Source organism: Octodon degus, unplaced genomic scaffold, assembly GCF_000260255.1.
Source record: "Octodon degus isolate 3935 unplaced genomic scaffold, OctDeg1.0 scaffold00058, whole genome shotgun sequence".
NCBI classification, from domain to species: domain Eukaryota; kingdom Metazoa; phylum Chordata; class Mammalia; order Rodentia; family Octodontidae; genus Octodon; species Octodon degus.
Genome location: NW_004524634.1, coordinates 12,398,009 through 12,405,798, shown reverse-complemented (window position 1 = coordinate 12,405,798; position 7,790 = coordinate 12,398,009). Strand labels below are relative to the sequence as shown.

General features: G+C 38.0%; 1 non-coding gene across 1 annotated transcript; it reads right to left on the bottom strand.

The window, feature by feature from the left end:
* Positions 1-7,021: 7,021 nt before the first annotated feature.
* Positions 7,022-7,127, bottom strand: LOC111817476. Its single transcript, XR_002821666.1, has one exon. It is a non-coding gene; the product is annotated as a U6 spliceosomal RNA (small nuclear RNA).
* Between the last annotated feature and the right edge of the window lie 663 nt (positions 7,128-7,790).

Genomic DNA, 7,790 nt, shown 5'->3' with positions numbered 1-7,790 from the left:
CTCTGACATACCTTCATGCAAGGATCCCAAAATTTAAAACTGTCTCACAATGTGTTATTTGTTTACATTGGTCCTACATGGGTGCCTGTGTGGCATTGTAGATCTAAAGTGTTCCCCAATGTGTTCAGAGGTTGTCGGGCACCTAGCTTGTGGGGATGCTGTACTCATCTGTGGATTAATCCACTGGACAATTACGGAAGGGTAGGTTCTTGTCCCTGGGCCTCTTTCTCATTTGACCTCCTAGTTGTCATCATTCCTCTGTCATTCCCTCTGACACAGCTTTTCTGCCTTAGATCCAACCAGCTGTGAATGGAACCTTGTGAAACCACGAGACAAAGTAAACCTGTCCTCCTTCCCTGTGCAGATGTTGGTATTGAGTCTTTTGTTCTTGCAACGGGGAAGTCACTAATACAGCATGATAGACTGAAATCGATTTACCTTAACATTATATGTAGTTACAGAAGCAGGTGACAAATTATATCACGTGACATAAACTATGTACCCTTGGTTGACTGGAAAGCTGGATGACACTCCAACTGATACAACTACCTGCCCTCCACATGTCCAGCTGTACTTGTTCTCTCCCTTCCCAGTTATGCAGAATAGTCCTTTTCCAGGCTTCTCTGCTTCTGCTGTCTCTTGGAATTGATTTTACCCTCGTAAATAAACTTGGATCACACTATTACTTTCCAGGAATCTGTTTTGTTCAGCTCAGGACAAAAAAATTCTACCAGATTCTGATATCCCTCTACCTATTTCTAAGTATAGAATCAAGTTTGCACTATTTCAGAAGAGCTGTTAAAACACACTTTTTTGTGTTAATTTTCTGTTTGAAATTCAAGTTCTGCTACTTACTGTCTGTCAGACTTGGGGCAATTCAGTAATAAAAATAAACCCAGAGAATTAAAAACTTGTTTTAAAAACTACACAAATAGCATATATAAGATATTTGGTATCTATTTACATGGCTGAAAATAAGTAAGTGAATGTGCTCATAGAAATATCTGCAGTTTTGTTACTCTAGGTTTTTTTTTTTTTTCGAGATCTGATGAGTAAACAGGGTGCAGACATTTTATTATGCAGGAGCTTTAAACCTGAGGATGCTGGTTATACCCTGTGTCACGGTGCTTGATACCTGGAGAGGCACCCAGCCATGGGCCCCTTTCCCTGCACTCCTTCCTATGTTCCCAGATGTGCCAACCACAACTGTACTGCAAAGATTTAATCTTGACTGTCTGTATCTGGCAGCTTATGCATATAGCTTTGTTTCCACTTGCTTCAAGGACTCTATATTTTGTGCCCAGAACACTCTGGCCCAGCCAGGAACACTTTATGACTCCCCTTCCCCATTTCCACCTGCCCGGAACTCACTGGCCCGGCGAAGGACACTTTATGACTCCCTTTCCCCCATTTGCACATGCTCACTTGTCTATAAAGTCCCTGCCTCCCTGCCATCGCTGCTGTTCAGGTCCTCTGAACAGCCCGGCACATGCGAGTTGGTGTCAATAAACCTCTCCTTTCATGCCAGCTAACATGAGTGTGATCTTGTGTGGGTTCGAGGGCGCCTTTTCATGACAGTTTTCCTGTCAGTACCCACCCAACAAAAAATGCAAGAAATGTTTTGAAAAGTAAAAAGCGACTAGCCAATGGAGGTAGAAAGCCAGAGCTACTCTCATCCCTGTGGATGTCTCTTTTCTAATCTACCTTCCTGGATTTCTTCCTCAGCTTCCTTCACCCCATCTAGGCCGAAGCAGTACTAAAGAAGATTTGAGATCACAAATAGGGAGGACCAAGACTCCCAGGATGGTGGTATTTAATTTTGCAGACAGTCCTGGTAGACTAGAAAATAACTCTTAAAAGATTTCATTTCATGTAATTCCAGGCTCAGTTCAGCGAGATCCTCTTACAGTCTCTTTGATTTATGCTTTGCTTCTTTGAACAGGCTGCCTGCACTGGTGCTACAAGGGCTGTCACAGCATAGCTGAGGTAGTACAGTGGTCTGTCTGCTCACAGAAGGGAATGGCCAGTAAGTGCCCGGAGGATCCGGGAGGAATGAAAACAACCATGATAATGATAACTCTCACTTAGCAAATCTTTATTAAAAACTATGTTTATTAATCCCTTAGACAGAAATTATGCTAATAGTAAACCTTACCACTGCAGCTCTACATTACTATGAACAATATATTATTATTATGTCCCTTTGAGAGAGGACGAAACTGAGGCTTCCTAAGACTTAACAATTTGCATCTTGGCAGAAAAGTTTAAGAAGTTAGTTGCAACTTGCAGGAAGAGGAGTCTCTGAAATAGGTCTCTGACAGCAGAAAGTTTTATTTTTATTAGACTTTCAGTCATATTTTCATTTCTCTATGAAAGTGACTGCACACAACGTCTATTAGACAGGTACAACCTGAGAGAGTGAGTCAGAGTCTAACCATATGCCATGGATTATCATGAGAAGAGGAGGGAATTGAAAACATTGCATAAATCTGCAGTATTTCTTTTATATGTCTCATTCAAAGTGTATCATCAATGACTTTAGCTTGGATTTCTTTTATTAAATTAATATTAATCTACTTTTATGATGACATTTTGCACATATTTATCTTAAATATGGATATAGCATGGTGGCACATGGCTGTAATCCCAGCACTCAGGTGGTTGAGACAGGAGGATCACTGGGAGTTCAAGACCACCCTGGGGTCTACAAAAGTGAGCACAGGGCCATCCTGAACAGCATAGTGAGACCCTGTCTCAAAACAAAAAAAAATTATGGGTACTGTGCAAAATTTTAATACATGTACACAATGTGTAATGATCAAATCAAGGTAATGGTATGCCTGCTACTTCAATCATTTATAATTTGCATTGGGAGCATTAAAGATCTTTATTGATGATTATTGTGAAAAAAAAAAAGGACCCTACCACAAGGTGTCTCCTGAGAGTACAAAAATCATATTTCCCCAATAATGTTTATCAAGGGAAAATCCTAACATGAAATAAGACCATGTTTTATTAAAAAGGAAAGTGTCCATTTCTCAATGCCCTTCTAGGGTTTTTTTTTTTTTTTTGGCATATTCTACTTAAAACATTTTATTCCACTTTTCTGAATTAATAAAGGATGAGGAAGTTAAGCTCTGTTCTTCAGATGACCTGGTCTTTTGGTTTAACTGTAGAACTAATTTTTAAACAGAAATTTCAGCATGGGAAAAGATCACATTGAGTGTAAAACTTCTTGCAAATAACAAAGGCTATCCTTCTACTTATATTTTTGCCTAGAAATTAACTGACCCCCAAAATAGACTATGTATCCAGAGTTCCTTCCTGGAACTTGCATTCCTTTTACGCTTTGTATATCTAAGCTGGCCCTACATTTCCTAAGCCAATGACAACTTTTCCCTATCAAAATAAGAATAAATGCCATACAGCAGGCACTTCCTTGGTGCCAAGTTATTTTTGTACATTATCTCTAAAGCTAGCAATATACCTTCATTAACTCTATTTCTCAGCTATAAAAAACCCTGAAACATAATAGTTTTAATCATCTTTTTAGTAATATTGCCAGTGATTCCTAACCAAACACAGATGTAGGCATAGAACCAAGGAATAACTAATTCTCTGGCTATTTTAGTATATGGCAATAATTCTCAACCTTTGATATATGCACGATAGTATGAATATATATATATATGCATATATATGTGAGATTAGGTTTTTTATTTATGTGTATGATTTCATTTAAAAATATACTTATGAAGGCTCATTTGAAAACCGATCTTGACTAAAAAAAGGTGAGAAAATATAACGCAAGTTTATATATTTTGCCGACTATAACAAGCAGTATAAAGAAATACTGATTCAGAGAGAAAATGAGGTTTTCTTGCACTTTTCTTTACCTTATTTTATTTTACTTTACTTATGTATTTAGTATAGAATCTACAGGATCTCACTACACAGATTGGACTCCTGTTTTCAGCCTCCCACATGCTGTTATTACAGGTGTGTACCACCACACCCGGTCTCAATCACCATCTCAGCGTGTCCCAGGAGCGCTGGGGGCACGTCGCACCTAGAGATTGAACCCTGGTCCCTCAGCCTGCTTAAGCAGTTGCTTTAGTCCACTGAGCTATCTGGCCAGGCCTTCCTTGCATTTTTCAACAAGGTCTAAAATTAAATAAGTGGGGAGGAGTTTTTGGTTTGGTGGAAATGATAGTAGTTGTCTTTTTTCTTTTTCTGGTGGAGAATATTTTTGGTGGTAGTAAGAAGATGGTTCTAAGAGAGGCAATAAAGAATTTGTGGTGGATTCTCTTCCTGAGAATTCAAACATGTGTCAAATGACCAAACCCGCCATGGAAGGAGACCCATTGTCCATGTGTCTCACTGACGTGGTCACTTAAGAATTTGCAGAATATGAAGAAAGTGATTCAGACAGGATATCAGTTCTGCATCTTGTATAATGAATAACCACTAAGACAACAATATGCAGTGTATTAATCATTGAAAATGTACTAGTAATCAGTTGTGAAACTGTCTCATTGCTATTTGTTTCTGAATAAAAATATTTTAAAAATATAAAACATAATAAAATTAAAAAGAATCTGCATAATTGTACTGACAGCTACTGCATGAGGATTTTTCAAAACTATTACCCAATGAAATTTCACAATACTCTGCAGTACCTCTTTTTACTGTCACTTCTGAGTGGAAATGGCATTTGAAGGTAAAATTCTCTGCTGCAAATCACACTTTTCACAGTCCTTCCAGTTGAACCAAGAATTCAACCCAAGCCGTATTTATTGCTTTCTAGATCAGATATCGTTTTTCTGCTCTACCATATTTGAACTTTTGGCCTCATTTTCATGCAAATACAATAGTTTAGTGTGTCGACAGAGAAATGAAGCAAAATACAACCATACAAAAAGACATTTATTGACAACAGTGATGCAAAGGTTTTCTTCTGCATCAGTCTAGGAAGGGTCTGGGGCTCTTTACAATCTGAGTTTTCATTGAATTGAGACTTTATGACTGAAGAATAAAAGCAGGCACTAGATAGTCATATGTGATTGTTAGAAGGATTCAAAAATAATCCAGAGAAGGATACTAAAGCCCACAAATATCTGTGCCATGCTTTCTAAGAGATAAAATTGACATAGACTATGAAAGGCACTTGTCTACACATTTGGGTTTTAGTACTAATCCATGATTGCAGTGTATTTGGATATTTTTTGTCTCTTCTCTCTGCATCAGGTAGCAGGCAATGATGAGTGAAACCGTTTCAGTTATGAATTCCATTTTTTATTCTTTAAATTTATTATCATTATTATCATTTGTATTTTAGGGAAGGGCCTACAGGGTGTTCAGGGTCTCACTACTACATGGGACTTGTAGTGATTTGCCTGTTTATAGCCTCCCAAGAGCTGGGATTATAGGTGTGTCCCACCACACCCAGTCTCATTTGCAGTCTCAGCATGCCCCAGGGGCAGGGCAGGCACAGCAGGCCTGGGGATTGAACCCCCGGCCCCTACTCCTGCTTGCAGGCGCTTTAATCAACTGAGCTATTTGGCCAGCCCTAGTTATGAATTCTAATTATTTACATTTTACACATATAAAAAGTTCCTCTTGCACTCCTATCCATTCACGGGGCTCAGTGACTTGGGCCATGCTTGTTACTTCCTCTGAAAGGCAGGTAATTTTCCCTTTTTATATGCTTTCAAAAGAGTTTTCCAGTATTCTGAAATTATAATGAAAGAATGCTTTAGATAAGTTTAAAATAGAGAAAGCCTTAGATATTTGGGGCCTAGATAGGTAAGTTTTAAATTGCTGCTCACTAGGCTTTTTGTACAAATTATTTGCAGTCACAGACTCTAGTTAACATCTCCGTCTCCCTCAACGACTGTCCCATATAAGATGCTGAACATCATTAAAATCAGAATTATTCCTCCTAAATTAGCCCACTCCTTCTGGTTACCTAATATCAAGTGTTGCTTCAGGTGTTACAAATATAGGATAATTCAATTACAAAAACAATTAATTTTCCTCTCTTTTTCATGTTAGGAAAAGTGTTTAGAAGATATCTATAAAAGTTTCTAGATGGTGGTGAAGTCTGTCTGAACACATTTCTTGGAAAAGAAAACAAGTCAAGGTTTCCTGGGGACAGCTTGCTATCGTTTGTCTGGTTTTGAAGATACTGGTTGAAAAATCAGCTGAGATTTATCACAGTGAAATGAATAAACTTCATCTTTATGCAAAGATATGGATGAGCCCTTCTTACAAAATGTTGTGTGAAGTGAAGTGTGTTCTAGAAACTGTACCTTCTTCATGGAGTTCTAAAATAAGAAAAGTAAACATGTTATTTAACTTAAGTACATATGCCATAGAATTATATTAAATGAGTGTCTAATAAATATAAAATTAAACATAGTTCATTGAGAACAAGGAAAAACATAGAGGTCTATTCAGATTGTTGTCATATTTGTCATTATATAAAATAATAAGCTTGCAAATGGATGTATGTTATTGAAAACAAGTCAAAGAATAAAAAGAGAGACTGCAAATATGGCACAATGAGGTAAGTTTCCCACAAACTGAGGCTTTTGATTTATCTTACGCTGCATGGCTGAGGGTGTGGGTTGTATCTAGATGTTTCTCCAAAGCCTCAGGCCACCATAGGTGGGGCTTTCCTGAGATGTAGGATTTGTGATCCTGGTATTAGGATGTGTGGTGCTAAATTATTCCACTAATTGGGACCAGTGCAGTTCTTGGGTGTGGGTGAATGGATTTACTGAAATCAGAAACTCCACCCTGGATGTGGCTGGTACCACCTAAAAGGCTTCTAACCTGGATGGGAGAAAAGCAAAAGGCAGGTTCCCAGCTTGGTGCCTTCACCTGCCACACCACAGACTGCTTCTCTTCTGTAAAACCTGGGATGCCACACCACCTCACCCAGTAGCAGTCTGCCAGGGAGTGAAACTGCTACAAACTGTGAGTCAAAATAAACCTTTCCTCTTTTTCTTTCTTTTTTAAAAATATGGAATGATCACGAGTTTGTGCATCATCTTTGTGCAGGGGCCATGCTAGTCTTCTCTGTATCATTCCAATTTTAGTATATATGCTGCCCAAGCAAGCACAGACTTTCCTCTTTTAATTATGGGTGGGTGTCAGATAAATATCCCAGCAATGAGAAAAATAACAAGATACTGAGCTTCCTGAGAGAAGAAAGAGAAAAAGAAAATATTATATGCTGTAACAAAAAAACTGGGTAATACGTAGGAGAAATTGAAGAAATAAAATTGCTTTAAAAGGAGAAGGGTTGGAAAACTGTTATTTCACTAACTTTACAGTCTATAGATACTCCTGATTGAGCTATGTCAAACCATCCTATATATTCACTCAAACAATAAGTATTTATCGAGCACTACTTATTTCTATGTATTGTCAGAAACATTCCTTATGTTCACAGAGATGAGTGGTAAGTGGTGAAAACAGAGGCTAAACTAATTTTCAAAATATCTAACAACAGTAATAACAGTGCTATCTAGAATATAATGTAAGTCACCCAAGTAACTACCTATAGAGGGCATCATTAGAGAAACTCATAGGGAGTTTCTATATTTGGTTCTTTCTTTGTGAAATCTGGAGGCTTTCTTTCTTTTTTTTTTTTTTTTTTTTTTTTTTTTTTTTTTTTTTTTTTGGTGGAACCGGGGATTGAACTCAGGTCCTTGAGCTTGCCAGGGAAGCACTTATTCCACTGAGCCATCTCCCCAGCCACTAGGAGGCTTTCTTTTAAAAGA